The sequence below is a fragment of the Dromiciops gliroides genome, chromosome 1 (assembly GCF_019393635.1).
Source record: "Dromiciops gliroides isolate mDroGli1 chromosome 1, mDroGli1.pri, whole genome shotgun sequence".
Taxonomy (NCBI): Eukaryota; Metazoa; Chordata; class Mammalia; order Microbiotheria; family Microbiotheriidae; genus Dromiciops; species Dromiciops gliroides.
The window spans coordinates 645,523,224-645,548,190 of NC_057861.1; the positions used below are offsets into that span (position 1 = coordinate 645,523,224).

At 33.4% G+C, this 24,967-nt stretch overlaps 1 protein-coding gene across 1 annotated transcript in view; it reads right to left on the reverse strand.

Moving 5' to 3' along the window:
- Positions 1-24,967, reverse strand: part of PTPRD (protein tyrosine phosphatase receptor type D) — a 2,680,207-nt gene that overhangs the window by 1,429,067 nt on the left and 1,226,173 nt on the right. Inside the window, 1 exon segment of the mRNA XM_043972034.1 lies at positions 10,102-10,150. The gene's annotated coding sequence lies outside the window, so the exon portion shown is untranslated.

The following is a 24,967-nucleotide window of genomic DNA, read 5'->3' on the forward strand; positions in this document are numbered from 1 at the left end:
TAGCTGCAGAAATCATCACCTCATCACACACATGATTTAATTTTTTTTTACTTATCAGTATGAGTGCAAGCCACCCAAAATAATTTACAATATAATATATACAAATAATAATTTTATTTTCTCATCTTTCACAACTAATCAATAGTTTGATAAACTATGTATTAATAAAATAAATCTTTAATAATACAATTCACCAAAATTTTCAGTAATTTTTCCCAGCCAGATTAAGAAATCTTTGCTTGACTAACATTTTATATCAGTAGCCATTTCCTTACATTCTTTTCTTCCTTGATGACTTTAATATTGTCCTCTCCTAGTTTTCCTTGGACTTTTCCATCACCTTTGCTGAGTCATCATCTTCCTCCAAAAGAATCTCTCAAGGTTTACTTCTTGCCTAATGATCTTACTCCACACTCAGAAGCCGCAAGGAACAGTGACTTTAGGGGCAGCTAGGTGGCACCGTGGATAGATCACCAGCCCTGGATTCAGGAGGACCTGAGTTCAAATCCACCCTCAGACACTTAACACTTACTAGCTGTGTGACCCTAGGCAAGTCACTTAACCCCAATTGCCTCACAAAAAAAAAGAAAAGAAAAGAAAAAAGAAAGAAAAGAAAGATTATTGACTTTAGAGTAAGAGAAACTGGGATGAAATTTAATCCCTGACCCCTGTTCATACCTGTATGACCATGGGCTAATCATTTAATCTGGGCTTCAATTTCTTCACTACAAAAATGAGAGGGTTGAAACTATATGACTTCTAAGGTAGCTTCCTGCCCTGCATCTATCATCCTCTGATGCCTGAGAAAACTTATCTGTTTCCTTGACTTTAAATGGAATTTTAAAGGAGATGTCTGTCCAGTGTCTGTCTCCATATCTGAGGTCTCATCATCTGTTCTATTCTATTTCTAATTGCATGCAAGTCATTTCTGCTTAGTTATTTCATCAATCTCAAGTCTAAATCTGAACTCTATCTACTTCAAATGAACATCACTTTGTAAAGCCCAATAACATTAATAGCATCTCCAATTTCTCTGGCCTCCAGTCTCACAAAATTAGAATTCTGACTTTTCTTTCCTCTATTCCTTGGATGTAATACACTAACAAATCCAGATGATTTATCTCTACAATAATATATGGGTACCATCTTTGACAATTTAAAATTAAATGTATACACTTTATCATATTGGTATCCTTGTCCCTGATTTATAGAGCTTTGTTTTGCTCTCGCTCTCTCGCTCTCTTGCTCTCCATTCCCATAGGGATCTTATATGATTTCACTAGTCAGTTCATCACCTCTATGTCAATGACTACAAAATCTAAATAATCTTCCTTATCTCTTCCTGAAATCCATCTCTTCTCTCAAACCAATTCTCAAATATCTAACTATTCAATGCACATCACCTTCTGAATGTCCTGGAAGTATCAGAAATTCTAAAAGTCAAAAAAGGTAATTCTTCTTCCCCTATAAACCTGCCCTTCCTCCAGAAGTTCTTTGTTTCTCTTGATAACACCATTTCTTCCCAGTTACCTGATTTAGAAAGCTCATAGTTGTTTTTGAGTCTTTTGTTTTTCTTGGACTTACCAATACAAATAAGTTGTGAAATTTGATGAAATCTATGCCTCAAAACCTCTTACCACCTGTATTATTCTTACAATCCACCACAGCAGTTCAGTCCCTTTTCATCTCTAAATGACTGATACTTCTGCCAAAGTTAGTATGTAATCAACTTCTGACTATAGTGCATTTTTACATCCTTTATGCATACAATGCACCCCCCCCCCATGCCTTCTCCTGTTTTTAGAATTCTTTTCTTTCAAGGATCAGTTAAGGAATTTCCTTTTCTGTCTATTCTTCACTTATATATCTACCTAAAAATATCCTCTCTCTTCAAATTTTCCTTAAGTGCTTTGTTAGAATCTTTTCTTTGCCCTCATTACTCCCTATATTGCATTACATTTATGAGTATAAAATGTACAATTTTTTAGGGCCAGGACTGGGATTTTTATTTTTCTATCCTCTATTTCTTCCACAATGCATTGCGTATGTTAGTAACTTAACAAAAATTTTAAATTTAATCATCTTTTCTGACATTCCTATTAAATAAAAAGACCATTCTTATCTTCATCTTATAGCTAGGTAAGCTAAGGCTCAGAATGATTAAATGTCTCTACCAAAAGTCACCTGCTACTAAAGGGGAGAACAACTAGATGGTACAGTGAATAGTGTCAGGCCTTAGAGTCAGGAAGACTTAAATTCCTGAATTCAAATATGGTCTCAGATACTTATTAGCAATGTGACCCTAAGCAAGTCAAATAACCCTTTTTGCATCAATTTTCTTATCTGTAAAATAAGTTGGAGAAGGAAATGGCAAACTATTTCAGTTTCTTTGCTAAGAAAACCCCAAATAAGATCACAAAGATTTGGATATGACTGAGGAATGACTGAACAAAAAAACAAAGCACTAAAGGGGAAGAGTTTAGACTTGAAACTAAACTCACTCTTATTCTAGTATGATTTCCATTATATTCCATTGAACCAATGCCAACTATACCCCCTAACTCTTATTTTCATAGCAATTGTCCCCATCCAGATCCTCACTATTATTCAGGACAATAAAGGCCAAGTATGACTTCCTATCTTCCGTGTTTCCTCTGTTCTATTCATCAAAGAAGATTTGTTTTGTTTATTGTGTCACTTTCTTACTCAAATGAAGTTTATTCCAAATCTAAACTCTTTACCCTTCAGATTTAACAGATAAGAGATCCTTCATTTCATCTGCTATGTTTCTTGGAAAGATATTCTTGGGATTTCTGGTCTATATAAGTTCAGTTTACTAGTCCAAGTCATAGGACCCCACAATTAACTCATAAAAATAATCCAGGGAACCAATTATACCAATCCACTTTCCTGACACTATATTTTCCTCTTCTTTTTTTTTTTTAATTCAACTTCAGTCTTGAGTCAACTTGTCCCAAATTAACTGTACCTGCCTTTACTCACCAGTTCCTTAGTGCTGACCATATTTATGATAAAAGTATACTATTTATTCATTTTGGACTGTGATTTTGTAAAATTATTCCTTTGTTACCTTATGCACATAATCATATACAACAGCATAAGAGCTTATTTTAGAAAGTTTTACGTAAGAAAAAAAAACCCTTTGGAGGGATTATTTTTGTGCCCCCCCAAATAGAAAGTTTTTCCCCCTTACTTTTGTTTTGCCTGAGGAATTTCATGTAGAATTTGAAGTTTGCCCTTCACTGACTTATTACAAAGAGTGTCTCCCCAAATCTACTGGATTTTATCCATCATTTACATTATAACTTTTACTCATGCTGTGGTGTGATGTGAAAAAAAAATAGTTATATCTTCATCTCATTCATGCACAAATGTACTCACAATGATATTCAAAACAATTCTGCAAACTAAGCCTTTTCTATAACATTATACCTGCCATGCTTGAAATTTACATTAGAAAACAATTGAATAAAATCACTTTATGACACTATTAAGGGCCTATGCATATGTATAACAAACAGAAAATTCATAAACATTTGAAGCAAGAAGGAAATTTTATGTTAGCTATTAAATTATATCATATAGAAAGCCAAATAGAAACATTTTAAATGTTTCCCATGTTAAATTATGCACAGATAAGAATAAATAGTATCACAGAACATAGCTTTGCATTAATGCATGTCCATTGTGATATTAGTAAAAATAAAATTTAAGGCTATTCTGTCATGCCATGAAACAAAGAATTTTGGAGATGAAAGAGGCATTTGAGATCATCAAAATCCAATCACCTCTTCTTATACATGAGGAAACATAGGCCTAGAATGTTTAAGTAATATAATGAAGCTACACAGTTTTATACAAAAATTAAATATCGAGTTTGTCTGACGCCCAGTATAAGCAACACACACATGCACATATGCACATGTAGAAGCAGCTAAAAATTAAAAAAGAATAATAGTTTTAATAATTAGGGTCACTGTTATACTGATACTATCTGTTAAAAATTTTGTGTTCAGATGTAGTCTCTAATTTACTATATTCATTAGACTGTCTCTGGAGTAAGAGTGAAGGTGAACAATGATAAAGCCTGAATCTTCATTGTTCCCCATAAAACACCAAAACTCTAGAAGAAGGCCAGCAGTATGGGCTCTAGACTAGTTGCATGGGATCTCTAAGAGAATATGGATAGTAATCACTCAGATTGGGAATGTATAGATGAATTATAATTTACAGTGATGAGAAAGATCCCCTCACATCAGTGAAATCCTAAATTCATTCCAGTGTTGAAGCCCATTATCTCTAAGTAAGCAAACATATCCTTGAATTCCATAAGTATTTTTCATCTGCATACACATATATATGAGAAGGAGCCACTATAAGTACATATATATATATATATATATATATATATATATATATATATATATAGTGACACAGCAAGTTATATTGAAGAAAATAAGAAGTGGGAATCAAGATACCATGTTTTAAGCCTCAGCTCCATCATTTATGGATTTGTGACCTTCGCAAAACAAATGTCTTGCCCACGTCACAAGGTCGCTGTGAGAGTCAAAGCATATGATATGTATTAGGCTGGTGAAATTAGGCAGGATCCCTAAACCTCAGTAATACAAAATGTGGAAGGACTTTGTAAACTATAAAGAGTTATGAGGTGGAATTATTATGAAACAGCTATTTCAGAAAGATGGGTGACTTAAGATGGATAATATGATTAACCTTCCCCGTGGAACCATAAGCTGTTTCCTAATTAAACAATGCACTAATAGCTGTCCGTTCTATGAATATTAACCCAATAGCTCCCTCACCCATGGTTTATATGGTCTAATTAACACCTCTTCTCTAATCCCACAGGCAGAAAACTTTAGCTAGGTTTATTAAGTAAAGATGGAAATATCACGCCAAGAAGAATTATGAATCTATGATAGTGGTTAGTGATGGTGGTGGTATATATGTACAAAGGTGTATTGGAGGAAGGAGGGGTTGGAGGCTTGAGAGTGGCATTAATTGTAGGCAGAAGTGGCTTGAAAAATCTTTCCTTAAATCACACAAAGATGAGGGACAAACCATTCTGCTAGAACCAGCTTTTCAAGAAAAAAAAAATAAGGTAAGAATTATTTATTTATTACTCTTAAGAATTGGTCCCTCCTTGGTAGCTTACATGTAAAAAGTACATGATAAATGTTTGTTCATTTTAATTGAGTTACACTGGGTCTAATCTGAGGCCATAGGATGGTGGAGTCAGAAGAAAGGTTTTGTATCATAACTGCTTTTTTTAATCAACTGTATGATTTGGGGGGAGTGTCTAACTCTATGGGCCTCAGTTTTCTTATGTGTAATGATGAGGCTGAACTATATGATATATAAGGTTTCATCTATTTCTAAATAGTATAATTTTTAGGCACAGAACTCACTAGAAATCAATAGGACTATTGGGTGTTTGGCTAAAGGTATGCTGAGTCTATAGAGCCATTAAATGATATTTCAATTATGGGTATTTACTAGTACAGCTATAACTTCACAAGACAACTGACTTATAACCTATATTACCCTCAGGTTTAGTGTAAGCATTGAAAATTATGATTTTTCCCTAAGAAACTGTGTTAGGATGTAAATTATTGATATCTATATAAATAGAAAATAAATTAAATATATTTTGCCAGTTAAATTCTGTCTAAGATAATATTTGGATGAAACTGACCTTTTAAAATATTATTTATTTATAAATAGAATTTTGGTTATCTACTAGATACTGCTTTTAAAATACTGGAACAAATATCACTGATAAAGTTAAATACATGCTCTGGAGCATACTACATTGGGATAACTGCATTTACATTTCTTCAATGATTATACATTGAATAAGAAAAGCTGAATATGTGATCACAACTGATACTGGTAGATGTCAAATAAACATACTTAGTTTTCATTTGAATTTCAAGATTGGACATTCAATATATGATCATTCAGATTAATGCACTCAACTAATCAGAGGTTTTCTTGTTTTTATTTACCTCCTTTTCTTGAAAAAATGAGATAAAACTATGCTAATAACATGCAAAGATATATATTTTGAATGAGATGTCAGAAAATTGAAAAAGATAATTTCCCACATCAGCTACTTATCAATAAATGCCACATATGATGTGGAGTTGATAGCTAGCAATGTACCCATATACAATTCCACAAGGCAGATCAGTGTTAGTCACTGAAAAATATGTATAGGAATTATAATATACACACTATACTTCTTTTGCTTCTGGTCTACAAAGGAAATTATTAAAGTGTGTCATTATGGGTTTGAAGTAATTTCCTCTAGCTCCTTTAAACCCTGAGATCATTCAGGTTTTGAAATTGAAAGCTTGTTGAGCATCATATCTCATTTATCTTTGTATCTGTCCCAGGACCCAGCACTTTGTCCATTTCAAGTACTTAGTAAACTTGAATTTTTTGAGGCTCTCTTCTATTGGGAGATTATGTCACAGTAGAGGAGACCATGTTATCTAAATGATCAGTTCCTCAACCTCTACAGGAGCAGCCTCCTCCTGTGTCATTGCTCTTAGTAGAGTTCCATTCAAGAATGACTTCCATTTAAAACTCTACCTTTTCGGGAACTTCAAAATGAAGCTTCTCTTGCCTTGGACCTCTGTATGCCATACTTGTTGGAAGATCTATGACAAAGCTTCTTACTGTGGGTCGTGAACCCCATATGTGGCCATGTAACTGAATGTGGGGGTCATGGAAAATCTGGCAACAGTCAAAGGTTATGAATAACTATTTTATATACCGATGTACCTCAGGTCTCATTAAAATTTCTCAGGTGAAAACTGGTTGCAAGTGGGAAAAAAATTAAGCCTGGGTCTATGATAACTGAAATACTCTGAGCACAAGCAACAATAGATGTCTTTCTTTGACCTCTATATTCTTATTACATGTCTCTGTTGAATTCCAGATCTTCCATGATTCAGTGAAAAAATATGACTGTCCCATCTGAACTGAAGATCTTTTAGGTTTAATTTATTGTTCTTGCTAGAATAACATTATAACATTGTATTGCATGCCAGGGTTCTCTTCTCTCCTCTTTTCTTTCTTTCTCTCTCTCTCTCTCTCTCTCTCTCTCTCTCTCTCTCTCTCTCTCTCTCTCTCTCTCTCTGTCCTTTCTTCCATTCTCCCTTTGACTGTTTGTCTCTGTAGTAACTGTACCCATTAGGCCATTACGGACATTTATTATTTCTCCAGTTTACTAAACATTTTTACTGTCTGTTTTAATTTGATTTCATTGATTTTCTTTGTTTACCCTCCCTCCAAATCCTGTCATTTCAGTCAAACTTAAATGATAAAAACTTACTTAGATTAATTATCTTTGAGCTTTTATACTTCTAATAGATGCTTTCCATTTATTCTATTTAACTTTTACTTTCATTGTCTACATAAAACAAACTTCTAAATATGTATTTCTAGAATCTAATTTATATTTTAGTAAACCTATTCATCCCCTACTTGAGAATTATGATTTTAACCTGTATTGTGATGAATATTATATGACCCAAAAAAGTGATTCTCATCCTTTTCCCCATTACTGCAAATATGGGAAACAAAATGGAACCATGGTGTTGAATGGACTATATCCACATAGTCCAATATATTTAAAAAAACAAGATAGCATGTAAATCACTGATGCATACCATATGACTGAATGAAGCCAATGTGTTGATAATGTTTTAATAAACACTCCCCAATATACCATAAAGGCTTAGATTAAGAATTTCATGAATCAAATGGAAGTGCCTGTCCATTTATATAACATATTAGATTAGAAATATAAATGGTTAAACGATTAGTCTTCTTATTACAAAATTATCATTGTGTTCCATGATATTCCACTCTCTCAACAGTTTCACATAATGGAAAAGGTGAATAATATCTAATGCTTTATAGAGAAAATTATAGATAGTGTGAAGTGATGAACACTGTAGTAGAGGATGTGCTATTAAAAATACACAGATATACAGATACAACTGTGTAAAAGACTTCATCAATGGGTAAGGGCAAATCTGCTAATAATACAAAACATTTTCTGTCATTCCCAACAAATATGTGCTAAGCTTGAAAATTTTATAAAAGGTTTGCAAATCAAAGAACAAGTAAAAGACATTGGATATAATGCCTCTATCTTTTCATTTCAATCAACACTGGATAAGCATTTATAAAAGATTATGTGTCTGAAAGCTTGCTTAAAAAAAGTAATGTAGAAATTCCTAACCATATCTAAACATGGAGTTTAATGATGAAATTTTAACCTAGCATAGTAACATTATTGATATAATATGAGCTTGGGTTTTTTTTTTAGGATCTCATTCACTTAAGGATATACAAGAATAAATAGGCCTCCATCTCCTTAGAATTAAAATAGAATATTCACTTTGTTCTCTTGTTAAAAGTTGTACATAAAAATTCATGTTACCAAAATATTTGACCCTCATAATCCAAATGGCATTAATGTAAAACATCTCAAAGTATACATTGATTGTAATGCTTTTAGGAGATGCTGTATAAATATTTCAAATACTATGATTCTAACGCTAATTTTACAATAACTTAAAATACTTTTAAAACTCCATCTCTCTGAACAATGACTCTGGTTAGCAAAAGGCATCCAAACTTTAAAAAATGTCATCCTTCAAAACGGAATTATAAACTACATTATAACAAAACTTTTAAAATATTAAGTAAAATGCTGGATTAAATCAGGGAATTTTACCAATCTAAGAATGTTTTTTCTAGGGGAATGTCTTTCATTAGTACATTTATATAAGTCTCTATACTACAAGTTATAAATTATTCTTCCATAAGCATAGATCTGTGCTACTTTCCGTTGCAACACAAATATGATATTTCTAAGATATAAATAGTTGATATATTCTCAACTTTATTTGGATGTATCTATACTATTATTGAATGATCCTGTGCTGAGAATGTTCCAATAGTTTATGAAACATCAATGCAACTTGACACATATAAGGATTGCTGCTTAATATATACAAAAGGTGAAATATCCAAGTTACAGAAAGTTAAATTTCAAAATAAACCTAATGCTAAATATAGAGATTTTCAAAGGAGTGTGGGGGGAGGGCTGAATCACATTCCAAAATGAAATATTACTTATATGATAGAAATGTAGCTACCATCTAGATTTTCTCTTATTTATAATATATTCATAACCATGTCATCTATTATAGGACCGCACTTTTATGAAACATATAAACATCCCAAATGGTGATAACTACCTAATATTTAATATCTTAAGCACAAGATTAACATATCTGGTATATTCTATAGCAATGAAATACAAGCTATGACTATACATTAACATTCAAAAAATGTTTTTGAATACTTGGAATAAAAATATTGAGGGCTTAGTTGTAATATATGTATGTATATATGTATATATTTATGTGTTGTGTTATATATATACACACATATATTATATATATATGTATATATTCTTATTTCAATAGTTACCCGTCTTACTTTTCAGTTCCTAGAAGCTCTAACATCAAGCTTTCATTGCAGAACATAGTTTTGATCAATCTTGACAGGTGATAAAATAAGTTTTACTTTCAATAACTCATTGCCTCTATTCATTGACATCAAATAGGCCTCACTGTGAAGAATTTAATGTATAAAATTGTCATTGATGTCCAAAGGACTTTTCTCAGTCACATAAATCTTTACCTCTCTGAACCATGCCTTCAAATCCACATGGAATACAGGGTGAATAATATATAAAATGACTATATTATCATAATCAACCCTACCACATCATAAAGATTTTTGAGGCAAATATCACATAGTTTTTAGTTCAGCCCTTCCACTGTGAAACATCACAGGAATTATAACAATGTGAATTACTACTAAATCCAGTTTTTATTTTTAAAAAAGCTAATAAGAGAGACCCTGGAACTGTTTGGGGGAAAGAGCGTTAGATATATAGTAATTCTTTAATACCACTGTTGAAGCGAGTAAAAAGATAAATTTACCACATTAAAAATAAAATCATCTTACCATGAGCTCACAGGTATGAAACTCAATGAAAAGTTCTCCACCCTGAGACCTAGAAAAAACAGAAGCAGAAGAGTTCTAGATCAGTGGGGATGTTACATTTTGATAATCTATTTTTAAAAAATGATAAATGGTATCTTAACATTATGAGTAGTTGACATCAATCTACAAGCAACTGAATTCTAGACTTTATTAGAATATTTGTCAGGAAAATACTTACCAATTTATCATCTCAAATAAAAATTACAATTTTGTATTAATCATTCTAATTTGAGGTGCTTACTAGAGTCACAAGAGGTAGCCCAACGTGGGTACAATAGACAGAGGTCTTTGGAGTCAGGAGGATGTAGTTCCAAATCCTGTCTGACACATATTAGCTATGTCACTCTAGGCAAGTCATTTAACCTTTTATTTCTGCAGGTGACTATATGACTACAAATTGTAGGCTGCTAAGGATCTAGATCAATGGAAGTGGCTTTTCCAACTGTGGGTGGTTTTCTTAATGAAATCACAAAAACAAAACCCAGACACAAAAATATAAACTGCATGGAATGCCAGAGAAATCCAGGCAGCTATGCCTCTGAAAAGAAATTTAACCGAATTTATACCTTTTGTGAAATTTCTCTTTTTAATCTTTAATTTTGTGGATAAAGGGAATATTGTATAAACCAATATGATGGAAGTAATTGTAACATTTTACATTTTTCATTTATACTGGAATTCATGCTCAATTTTACTTATTCTTAAAATGTCAAGAAAACACTGAGAAGCAGTATGGCAAACAAAATAGAGAGCTGGCCTTGGGCCACAAAGACCTGGGTTCATGAACCACCTATTATACAAACTAAAAGTGTGACCATGGGTAAATCATTTAAATTCCCAGTATTCCCAGGTAAATCTTTAAGATTAACTTGCAGGGGCAGCTAGGTGGCACAGTGGATAGAGCACCGGCCCTGGAGTCAGGAGTACCTGAGTTCAAATCCGGCCTCAGACACTTAACACTTACTGGCTGTGTGACCCTGGGCAAGTCACTTAACCCCAATTGCCTAACTTAAAAAAAAAAAAAAAAGATTAACTTGCAAAGAAGATGCCAGTTTCCATTAAAAGAGGAAGTCTTGGGGCAGCTAGGTGGCGCAGTGGATAGAGCACTAACCCTGGATTCAGGAGTACCTGAGTTCAAATTCGGCCTCAGATACTTAACACTTACTAGCTGTGTAACCCTGGGCAAGTCACTTAAACCCAATTGCCTCACAAAAAAAACAAAAACAAAAAGTAAAAGAGGAAGTCTACTCATTTGGGAATTCTATATACTAATGATATCACAAATACTAATGATATCCTTTCCCTAAGGAAAAATTAAATAACATACAGATCTTGATCTCTTTCTCTGTCTCTCTGTCTCTGGTTCTCTCTCATCTGTCACTATAGCATAAGCCTTTAATTACATATATATATATATATATATACACACATATATACATATATATACATATATATACACATATATATATATGCCTATACCTCCCACATATGCCCACACCCGATATATATATATATATATATATATATATATATATATAATGTTTGTATGTAATATTACACAAATTTACATGCATATAAACATACTGAGTTGTCTAAGATAATAAGGCAAATAAATAGCCAAGTTTCAAAAGCAGATTTTCATTCCTAATCTTAATTATAGTACCAGTGAATCAAGATAATGACAAGTTTTATTTAACAGGTTGTTTCATAAAATGCTTCTCTGTTAGCTGAGGGGAATCTCACCTACTATCATTCAAGAAACTTTATATATGGAAAAACTTGATGTGAACATAATACTGTAGGGATAAAATTAAACCAGTATTAACTGCTTAAGATGAGAATTTTTTTCTGATATATTTCTGAAGGAAAAGTTCAAAACTAATAAAATATAACTGACATATTCATATACAAATCTACTTTATGGAATTCTTTTCCTTCACAAAGAAAAGGTGTTTTTAAAGTAAAAAAAATAAATAAATGCACTGACTATAAGCAATTCCTAAGTAAGGAAAAAGACAAACATATACATCGTCATCATCATTGCTCCCTTCTTTCCCTCCATCTCCTGGAACTTCTATCATTTCAAGTCATGTCAATAAGCTTTTTATAAAATAACTGCTCTGTGTCTGTAATGAAGACTAGGGTTGCAAAGCAAGTCAAAAGAGATTCCCTGCTCTCCAGGAGCTCACAGTCTAATGGGGAAAACATGCCAACAACTATATGTAGGAACTTTCCCTTCCCTCTTCCTCTGCCAATAATGGCCCCCTGTCCCAGATCATCTACGTGACACTCTATATACTGATGTAGCATCTACAATAATCCCTACTTATCAAACCTGTTGCCAGAGCCTCTACAAGAGACCACCCCACTGCTGTTGGAGAAAGGCAGGGAAGACAAGTGAGATGAGGTCATGGTGTTCTGATTTAGATTTCTTAACAGTGTTTTCTTTAGGAAAAAATCATGTTTCAGCTCTGTGGTCCAATACATTTGATTCAACTCATCACTTGTGAAATAAGCTTTTGAGGGATAGTAGAAACTGAATAGCCATTTGTAACATTGATTCTTATGAAATTATTTCAAGTTCCAAATACTTTATTTACTATTTTACCCCAGCATCCCCAACTCCTAGCACAGTCCCTTACTAGAGATTTAATAAATATTTCTCAATATAATTTATTCACCAGTAAATATTTGGAACAAAATTTTGTTGTGCTTTTTTCCCCACCCTTGGCAAAGATACTAGAGTGGTTTACCAAGTTCTACTCTAGCTCATTTTAAAGATGAGGAAACTGACAGGGTTAAGTGACTTGTCCAGGGTCACACAGCTAGTAATTGTCTGAGGATAGATTTGAACTTAGGAAGATGAATTTTCCTGATCTTAGGCCTGACACTCTATACACTGCACCATCTCAATGTCTAATTAATCAACAAACATTTATTAAATGTCTAGCATTGGTAAAGAACTATGCTAAGCAATGGGGAGACAAAGGCAAAAATGAAATTACCTCTTCTTTTAAGGACTTTACATTCTAATACTAAAATACATAAAAAATGAATGCATACACCATATTTTTAAATAATGTTTAAAGAAAAGAACCTGAAGCTACTAAGAGTTTCTGCTTTACTTTAACTCTTCATTGAAATGCCAGATAAACCTCTTTCTTTTAATTCATTTAGTATGACTTTCTGACTACTCACAGTTTAACATATGTGATTAGGTGTTCTTAAATAATGTACTAGAAGAGAACAGATTAAGAAGCTTCAACCAAGATGGAAAACTTTTGAGTATAGGTCTTCTATTAATTAGGGGGGAGGCTGATTACTAAGGCAGCCACAAAGCCCTGTACTAGGACAATCACTAAGGAAAATTTTATATAATGTCTCTTATGTGCATGGCACTGTGCCATTTGGTAGGATTACAAATATAGGCAAAATATAGTCCCTACCCTCAAGGAGCTGACAATCTAGGACAAATAGGAACCAAGGAAAGGCCATGCTATTAAGAGGGGTTCTGAAAAAAGAAATCTCTGTATCACGTGGAATTTTAGCTTAAAAGATGACATGGTAGGGGCAGCTAGGTGGCACAGTGGATAAAGCACTGGCCTTAGATTCAGGAGGACCTGAGTTCAAATCCAACCTCAGACACTTGACACTTACTAGCTGTGTGACCCTGGACAAGTCACTTAACCCTCATTGCCCTGCAAAAAAAAAAAATGACAGGGTAGCCAGTAGGCAGACTTAAGAGGGGAGAGAGGACATCAGAGAAAAGAATCAGAGCAATGGAATATCTCTCAGAACTCTAAGGAAATCAATGTCAATGCATTGTAGATTATGTGGCTGGGATTAAGCAGGTTGGAAAGTTAGACATGGGGCTAGGTATAAAGCACTTTGAATTTTATATTTGACAGATTTTATATTTGATATTGGAGGCAATAAGGAGGCAACTGATATTTCTTGAGTAAAAAGATTGATATGATATATTACTTTTATCTCTCAAACCATGGGATTAGATCTTTAGCATTATCTGACCCCACAATTTCTGTTACGGAACATGCCAGGACTAGTGTCGACTTCCTCATCTGGGAAAAGATGCAAGGCAACATTCTAGTTCTTTATGGTTGGAGGATGTATGGGCTTCCTTTTAGTTTAGATTAAAAAAAACAAACCCCCAAAACTCTAATTTTATAGCCTGGGAGGTAGAGACTCTGGGGGATCACTATAGTGAAAGAGGGGGTCACTTCAGAGAGAGAAGTTAGAAGAGGGGGACAGTACAGGAATGCTACAGAGACAGCAGGAGGAAGAGTGAAAGGACGTAGGGAAGACTAAGAAAGGGGAGTACAGACAGCAGACTGGCAGCCACCCCCACAGGCGAGAGATGGGGCTGGGGTTTATAAGCACAGGAGGTGGCAGGAGAGAGAGTTAAAGAGAAAGTAGAGAATTTGTTGGGAGAAATTCACAGGTGCTATATTTCTTTTCTTTGTATTTAATTCTAAGTTTGTTTCTCATAAATAAACCCTGTTGCTTTATTTGAAAAGAAGTTTTTTAATCTTTTTCTTATCAGGCTGGAGAGGCAGTAGGGGAGGGGGAGAGCCTCCCAATTGGTTCTTCACATATTAAATTAAAAGCAGTCAGATAGCCAGCCAGGAGTTCACAGATTAGGGCCCAGTTAATATAACTTTTACATTGAATGGCGACCGCAGCAGGACTTATGGGCCAGTTATAATTTTTCAGTTAGCTATAATTTTATAGAGAGCTAGTATAGTTATAATTTTTTCAGATAGCCTATAGTTATAATTTTTCATATAAATCCAGTTATAAAATTTACAGATAAGCAGTTATAGTTTTTTTACTATACATATATATCTATCTCTACATCCATCTATCTATCTATCTATGAACATTTAATTTATAAAACTCCAAGAGTCATTGTGAATAAAGGCAAATGGCATATAAATGTGTATCAGTCCTGTTACCTACTAAGAGCACCTGAGGATATAGTTGTAATAAAAGGCAAATCACTAGCTTTTTTTTCAAAAAGGAAATTCTGTAACTCTTTTTGATAAAACTTAAATTTTTAATTACAATGCTTCTCAGGTGGGGGGAACAAACATGAGACTGGGGATCAGAAGTTTTATATTCTTAGGTGAATTACTTCACCTGTGGGCCTCAGTTTCCTCATCTACAAAATGTATCATGGGAAATAGATGATTTTTATGGTTCTTTTTAAATCCATGAGAAGAAACATAGTATAGTAGAAAAACTATTGCAGATGGAGTAAAAAAGACCCTGAGTTTAAATCCTGCCTAGAATAAATATGATATAAATGGTCATGAACAAGTCATTTAACATCTAACAACTTTCAATTAATTTTTCGTGTTTTAAAATTTCACACATTTAAATGGGAGAAACAGTACTTGCATTATCTATCTCACAAGTCTGTTATGAGGAAAGCATTTTGCAAACCTTAAAGTGCTCTGTAAATGGGACTGTTATTGTTATTTCCTTGGTAGATATAGATCTCAGGGTCATTGTAAGACCTTGGAAAATAAGGCCTAATTATATTTATAATGTTCTATGCAGACAAAATCAACTTCTCAATGAGTATACTTTCTTAAACAATATTAATTTCCAGCTTTCGATGGTGTCAGATTCACTCTAACATTAAACATCTCTGATCCTGTCCTTTGTTTCAATGAATGCACTAGCTAAGGTTGAATGGAAATTCACATTCTGTCTAATGCATAAAATGAAATTCTATGAGCCAGTCAACCTTTTTTTCAAAGACCTTCATGACTCCCTTGGCTGTTGTAACACTTAGCAGACTTGTATCTGTTCCTTTCAATCTCAAAAGAAGCATATGATGAGGCTATTGTACTTCTTGTTAAACTATTTTATCTGAATCCAGAAACAAGAGGCTATAAGTCTAATGAATTCCTCGGCCTCCTTTTTTCTATTTAGTTAGCTATAATCACATCATTTTCTAGTCTTTGCTAGAAAATACAAAAGACTACATTTGTCAGGACACATGATTAACAGAGATAAAGTAGAAGAAAAACAGTTGTACAGGGGGCAGCTAGGTGGCACAGTGGATAAAGCACTGGCCTTGGATTCAGGAGGACCTGAGTTCAAATCCAGCCTCAGACACTTGACACTTAACTAGCTGTGTGACCCTGGGCAAGGCACTTAACCCTCATTGCCCTGCAAAAACAACAAAAAACAAACAAACAAAAAACAGTTGTACAATAACTCTCTTTTAGTTATGTATTAGTACTACAGTATCTCATCACATTTCTCTGAGTTATAATATTACATGAATTAGACTATTTAGGATTCAATCGAGCATAATTCAAATAATGGTAATTTATTCCCTACTATATGTTTATTATTATGCCAGATTAAAAAAAAACTCAAAATAAATATAAACTATAGACCTGATTTTATATAAATTTGGAGATCATACATATTTCTCCAGGAATATGTTCTACCACATTTATTGAGTTATTAGAGGGCTTAATGATATGACAAATATGAATATGCTTTGAAGATCAATATAGAACATAATATATATGATTCATTGCCAAAGTGAGTGGCAACAGTGAGGCTTATCAGATATTTGAGAGATATGCTTTGCACTTTTTTTTTCCAGTGGTATATTTTATATGGTTATCACTCTGAACGTATAATTTATTGAAATATTATTACAACAAAAACAAAAAATGTCAGAAATCTTAGCCAAAGTTTAGAGAATCATTAAAAAGTTGAACAAAAAATAAGTATTTTTTCATGACAAGGAAAGATAGAAGCATGTCATTTAGCCATCTATAATCTTATTAAGGATTTTTTATGTTAAAAGAATATTAACATAATAGGGGCCCAATTAAAAATCATTTAGACATGACTGCTACTATTCTTTTGATAAAAAAGTCCACTGGTTCCATCCAAGTTACTCAAAAGTAGTAAAGTTTTATTAAAAAATACTGTAATTTGTGTTTGATATGATTCATAATGGAAGAAAAGAATTAGTTAGAAATTGATACTTGTAGTACAATGTTGACATCTATCAAGGAGCCATAAAAGTCACTGAGTCATGGATTTAGGTGAAGAATAAACCTTAGAGGTCATCTACTCTAACCACCTCATCTTAAAGATTATATAAACAAAAACAAATAAACAAATAAACAAATAAACAAAAAACTGAGGCCCAGAAACATTACATGATTTTCCAGGGCCACATAACCAATGAATGAGAGAGCCAGAATATTAAATCAGGTTTTCTGACTCCCAAACCAGTGCATTTAACATTGCGCCATCTTATCAGCCCTATCTTAAACTTTATTCCACTGAGTAAGCTTGCTTCTGGTTACCTTTCTACAGCTATTTTCATTAGTCAAGGTTGTGATTTCCTAATAATGCTGTTTTCTTTCAATGAAACTTTGGCCAATTTGGGGATTTTTTCCACTGATACAGAGTATTCTGGATGTATTCCTCTAACACATCCTCATCATTAGCAATGCTTGGTCACATTTTCCTAGAACTCTTCCCTTAAGGATAGAGTTAGAGACTATGTTTAAGTTCTTAAGATAGCAAAGAAGCTTTCAGGTTATTCATCTGCTCTTTATTTCTTATTAGGTTACTAGTAAATAGATATAGAGTTAGAAGGAACTTTAGAAATGATGTATCCTAACCACTTTTATAACCAACCATACATGTCCTAAGTAGTATCATTTATGCCATTTCTCAAATGAAAGTTATATTTGGAAATATGCTACTACCTTCAACGCTTCTTTACATTTCTGTTTGGTTGCCTTTTTTTTTTTTTTTGAGAACATGGTATTTCCTAACTCTTAGTCATATTACATCATACCCATAGCAATTACTTAACAGTTATCCTCAGACTGAAATGAGATAACACATGTAAAGTACTATAATGCTTAAAACACTATATGAATATCAACTTTTGCTATTGTGGTTATTATTACCAGTAGAAGATTGCTATTAAAGCAAAATGATTTTTTGTCAGTGGATAACTTATGTTCATTGAAAATGATGAATATGTTCTCAAATGACATCCAGTCGAGTTTCTGGTTTCCTGATCTGGGAGTTCCCTAGATCAATGAAATCACAGACCTAGTCCCTATTGAATTTTGGACCCAGCTCTCCATCCCTATGTAATGCCTTACCCAAGATAAATATATTATTTGTCTAACTGTATATCATTGTCTGGGTAATTTGATTTTTTATTTACTGAAAATATTTTATTGATGTCTTTTGTTTTTAAGTCATATTATTTTCTATATACATGTATCCCACCATGTATACAATGAGCTTGACTTTCTAAAAAAAAAACAAAAACAAAAACAACTCTCAAAGCCAACTGTCATATCAATAGCAATTAACAGCATATCCAACACCCAAAATGCAAAATTCTCCATCTGTAAGTGGATTAGACTATTGAATGGCAATATAAAGGTGTATACCTCTTTCTCAGCTATACATGGAACATCCATAAAAACAGATTATATATTAGGGCATAAAAACCTCAGAACCAAATGCAGAAAATAAAAAAAATATATATTAAATTAACTCTTTTCAGGCCATAATTTGATAAAAATGATACATAATAAAAGGGCAATAGAAGCACAGATTAAAAGTTGACCAGAATCAATAGTCTAATCCTAAAGAATGAGTGAGAGAACAAATCATAAAAACAATCAATAAATTCATTAAAGAGAATGACAACACTGAAATAATATTCCAAAATTTGGTGGATGAAGCCAAAGTAGTACTTAGGGTAATATTTATATCTCTAAATGTGTATTCCAATAAAAGAGAGTACATAATATACAGTAGTAAATGACCTTAGTAATCTAGTATTTGATAAACCCAAAGACTTCTCTGAAAACTGGAAAGCACGTTGGCCAAAAGTGGGCATACACCAACATTTCACACTATATTAATGTAGGGCAAAAATGTATAAATGATTTAGATATAATGGGTGATATCAGAAGCAACTTAGGGGACCTTGGAAAAATATTGGGGCAGCTAGGTGGAACAGTAGATTCAGTGCTGGGCCTAGAGTGAGGAAGATTCATCTCTGTGAGTTAAAATCCAGCCTCTAACACTTATAAGTTATAAGACTATTGGCAAGTTAGTTAATGCTGTTTGCCTCAATTCTTCATTTGTAAAATGAGCTGTAGAAGGAAATGATAAACTACTCCGGTATCTTTGCCAAGAAAACCCCAAATAGCATCACAAAAGGCAGATATGACTGAAAGGACTGAACAACAACAATGGAAAAATGTTCCTGTCAGATCTATGAATAAGGAAAGAGTTTATGACCAAACAAAAGATAGAGAGGATAACAGGAAGTAAAATAGATAACTTTGATTACATGAGATTAAACAAGCTTTTACACAAACAAAACTAATGCAGCCCAAATTAGAAGAGATATAGGAGGGGCAGCTAGGTGGCGCAGTAGATAAAGCACCAGCACTGGATTCAGGAGGATCTGAGTTCAAAGACAGACACTTGACACTAGCTGTGTAACCCTGGGCAAGTCACTTAACCCTCCTTGCCCTGAAAAAAAGAAGAAAAAAGAAAAGAAGGGATACAGGAAACTGGACAATCTTTTACAGAAAGTTTTTCTGATAAAGGTGTCATTTCCCTCAAATATGTAGGAAAATAGTCAAATTTATATGAATATAAGCCATTTCTCAGTTGATAAATCTTCAAAGATATGAACAGGTAGTTTTCAGAAGAAGAAATCAAAATTATCAATAGTCACATAAAAACGCTCTAAATCACTACTGATCAGAAAAATGCAAATTAAAACAACTCAGATACCATCTACCACCTATCACATAAGTTAACATGACACAAAAGGGGGACCACTAGGTGGTGCAGTGGATAAAGCACTGGCCCTGGATTCAGGAGGACCTGAGTTCAAATCCAGTCTCAGACACTTGAAACTAGCTGTGTGACCCTGGGCAAGTCACTTAACCCTCATTGCCCCACAAAACAAAACAAAAAACAAAAACAAAAAACAGAAAAAACATGACACAAAAGGAAAATGATAAATGTTGGAGGGGATGTGGAAAAATTGGGTTGCTAAAGCACCGTTGGTGGGGTTTGAACTAGTTCAACCATTATGAAGAACGATTTGGAAACATGATGACCACATAATGACAATGTAAAGGAAAAAAATATATAAATACATATATATATATATATGTATATATATATATATACACATATATATACGTACATACATACATACATACATATATATATATTTGAGAAACCTGGGAACTCTGATTCAAATCAGCAAACAAATGGGACTTCAAAAAGATAACTATGAAACATAATTCTCACATCTTTAAGGAGAGGTGATAGATTAGAGTTGAAGAACAAGATAAACATTCTTACACACGGCTGCTGTGTTGATTTGTTTTATTTGACCCTGACCATTTGTTATAAACAAGAGATTTTGTGCTGGTGGTCTAAATCTAATTTCTTTCATACTGCTATGCAATTTTCCAAGATGTTTTTGTCAAATAGTGAGTCCTTATCCCAGTAGCTAGGGTTTTTTTTATTTATCAAACAAAGAGTAGGGTACTAGATACACTCTTTTCTGGATTCTATGTACCTTATCTCTTCTACTGCTTTATCTCTCTCTCTCTCTTTTTTAACATGTACCAAATTGTTTTAAGAATTAGTGCTTTGTAGTATAGTTTGAAATATGGCACTGTTATGTCTCCTTCATTCTTATTTCTTTTCATTATTTCTCATGAGATTCTTGACCTTTTCTACCTCCACATGAATACCATTATTATTTTTCTTGTTACATCAAGTAATCATTTTGAAGTTTAATTGCTGTTGCACTGAATAAGTAAACTAAGTTAGGTAATATTGCCATTTTTATTATTTTGAATCATATTACCCAGGAATGATGAATATTTTCCTATTTATGCATGGCTTTATTTTTGTAAATTGATGCTGCTTTTGACACTGATAAATATGGTATAGTTGGAGAAAACATGGGAAAAATAATTAAGTACTATTAGACGGTATGGGAAGATTTTATTTAAATAGCTCTTACATAGCAAAATACGATAAACAAGAGTAGTTTATGAGAAAAAATGAAAAAAAATGGTTTTGTTCAGATGAAGCTAGATCCCAATTGACAGGATTTTATGGATTTATCTAGAAAATAGATAATAAACAGCTGTTAAATAAAACAGATCTGACAGCATTTTCCTAGCAATATATTTTCATCAGTGATATCAGTTGAAGTACCTAGATTGGACTCTACCAACTTATTAACTGAATATTATGTCAGTTATTGACAATAACTTTGTCAACAAAGTTGTGAATAGAAGCTTAGCCAGATCAAGAAACATAAAATGGGAGTAAGCACATTGTCACAAATAAATAATAAAACTGCTGTTTAATTTAGTTAATTTTATTTATAAAACCAGATAATTTTAAGAAATAAAATCTTGACTGAAAATGTAAAATTATTTGGCTCTCAATATTTAATATCCAACCCCCAAAATAACCCTGCACACACATACACACACAAACTCCAACATGTTAGATATTGTTTATCAGTGCAGAAATTGGGCTATGACCTAGTTAATATCCTAGGGTACATAAAGTTTAACCATTGTCAAGTATATAAGGCAGTTACATGGCATGGTAGATAGAGTGCCAGAATTGGAGATAGGAAGACTTAAGTTTGAGTTCTACTTCAGTCACTCACTACCTATGTGGTGCTGAGGAAGTCATTTAATCACTTAACCTCAATCTTCTGATCTGTAAAATGGGGATAATAATAACACATTACCTAGAGGGTTGCAGGGAGGATTAGATCAGAAAAAGTGCATTGAAAACCATGATGTACTCCATTAGATATTGTTATTGTTCTTTTCCTGATGCTAAGCTGAATACATATTTAATAAATGCTTGTTAAGTTCAATCAAGCCATACTTCTACCATCCCTGACATAACATAAGAGAGAATGCAATTAAGTGATACTTATGAGTTAAAACCACAGTATTAGAGATTATAAATGCTACAGGAGTTCCTATTTATCAAATAAAGTAAATAAAAGTATATATAAATTTGAATATATATATATATATAGCTATCGATGAATGAATAGCTAAAATACAGTGATATTTATAAACATCAAATCCAACAACAAACACTTATAATCCACCAAGAATATTTTTTTAAAAATTGAAATCTTTACATCTAGGTACTGCATGAAAAGATTTCACAATAAAAAAAATAGTACAAGTAATACTAATTTCGACATCCAAGTATCCATGTCACATATTACAATAAGTACATTTGACATATTCAAATCTAAGGTCTGTTTGGAATATTATTTTTCCAGATAAGGGATTAAAGGTTTTAAATGGTTCTGCCAGTATAAATGGGGAAATGTCCAAAACAATGATCCCCAAGTTTCAACCTACAGCCCAGTCTCCCAAAAGAGGTTGTTTTTTTTCCTTTCAGCTGAAATGATCTGTGAAGTGACTATGAAGGGAAACGAAACATCAAAATTAACCGCAGGTGTGTAATACTAAAGCAATCACTCCTGGGGTGCAGAGGAATGACAAGATAAGTCTAGTTCATGATATAAACTGATCCATCCCTCCTGAGCTCTCTGGGTTACAACAGGAAACATTCTTTCTGTCAAATCATTTTATAGAAGTGAATTACTGAACAAGGGGAAAAATATGTGTTTTATGAAAGCCAATTTACTCTGAAACTTGAAACACATATCCAAACAGTCATAACTATATTATAGACAATATAGTTTTCATTATTTCCTGAAACACACCCAAGCAATAGAATGGCCAGCATACCTCAGTGAGACTGATTTCATAGGGAGTGCCAAAGCATCAGAATTCTGATTCTGTGACTTACTAATCCATGAGAGCCATTACTCCTGGTTATCTGACTTTTCTGAAATACTGTACTTGTAAAAGAGCATTTCGGGAAACACAGAAATAGACTGCTTTGATCAAGGGAAACTTTCACTAGACAAGAAAGAACTTTATAAAAGCAAAACAAGGACATAATACCGCTCTGTTGTTTAGACCTCTCCTAGGGCAAACACTGTATCCAAATCATGCCACCTTCTTCTCAGGCCTAGGGCCTCCCTTTTATATGGCCAAGGAACAAGCACATGCATGCATAATTTTCCATATCATTGTAGAATCACAGCATCTAATCCAACCCCTATCTGAAGCCCTCCTTTTAACATCACACCTGACAAGTAATCACCAAGCCTTTGCTTAAAGACTTTCCAGTGAGAGAAAACCCATTACTTCCCAAGGCAGACATTTCACTTTGAGGTAACAGATTGTTAGGAAATTTATGTTTTATTTCCCTTTGTTGTTCATCAATTTCAGTCATGTCTGGTTCTTTGTGACCACATTTGGAGTTTTCTTGACAAATATAATGTTCTGCGATATTTTTTCAAGCTCATTCTACAAATGAGGAAACTGAGGGAAAATAGGGTTAAATAACTTACCCAGAGTCATACAATGAATGTGTTTGAGGTAGATTTGAATTCAGGTATTCCTGACATCAGGGTCTATACTATCTACTGCACCACCTAGCTGCCTCCCCCCCAACTATTTCTTTGTGTTAGCTAGCTCCCATGATATAATATTCTCCCTCTTCATCTTTGCCTCTCAGAATCTCTTGCTTCCTTCCTGAATCATATTCAAGTTCCACATTACATGAGACCTATGCTGACACTATCTTCTCCCCCACACCAGTTATTATTGCTCTCTCTACTTTTGTTTTTCTTGCTGCATCATTTCAGTCGCATCCAATTCTTCACGACCCTATTTGAGGTTTCTGGCAACGATACTGTAGTGGTTTGTCATTTCCCTCTCTAGATCATTTTACAAATGACAAAAATGAGGCAAACAAGGATTGACTGACTTACCGAGGATCACACAGCTAATAAGGGTCTGAAGCCATATTTGAACACTGTAAGATGAATCTTACCGACTCCAGGCTGGTCACCTATATGCAGTATGCTTCCACCTAGCTGCCCTCTCTATTTTACAAATAACTTTATATTTTCTTTGTATCCAGTTTATTTGCAAATATGTCGGTGTTCCCCATCAGATTACAAGCTCCAGGACTATTTCCTTTTCATCTCTTTAACCCCAGGGACCTAAAACTTTGCCTGGTAAATAGGAGGCAACCAATCAATTATTTATCAAGTACCTCCTATTTGATGGGTTTTGTGCTAGACACTTGGGATGTAAAAATGAAATTTAAATACTCCTGCCCTCAAGAAGCTTAATTTCTATGGGAGAGATCATGTGTGTATTCAAATTTGTAAATAACATGTAAAAATGAACATTGTGCCATTTGTTGTATACTTAACAAATCATTATCAAATGTTGAATAAACGAAATATTAATTGTCCATGGTTTGATTATATAGTAGTAGAAGTATTAACAAAACTATTATATCTTCTAATAGTCAGTAATACTATTACTTCTAGTTCTAGTAGTAGAAGTTGTTATGTATGTATATTAGTGAAAAGCTAAGGAAGATTCCAGCAGCTCAGGAAATATTTTAGGTATGACCCTGAAACCAATTTTTCATTATTCATGTTCAAGGGGAAGAGAAATATTGTAGCATGGATAATTATGCTACCCTTACTCTGATAAGTGAAGCAACGGAAGTGGAAATATGCATGTCAACTAATGCCTATCTTTGGGGAGAAATGAGGAAGAGCCACCTGGGATCTTGAAACCCCTATTCTAGTGGGCAAATTTAATGCCTAATA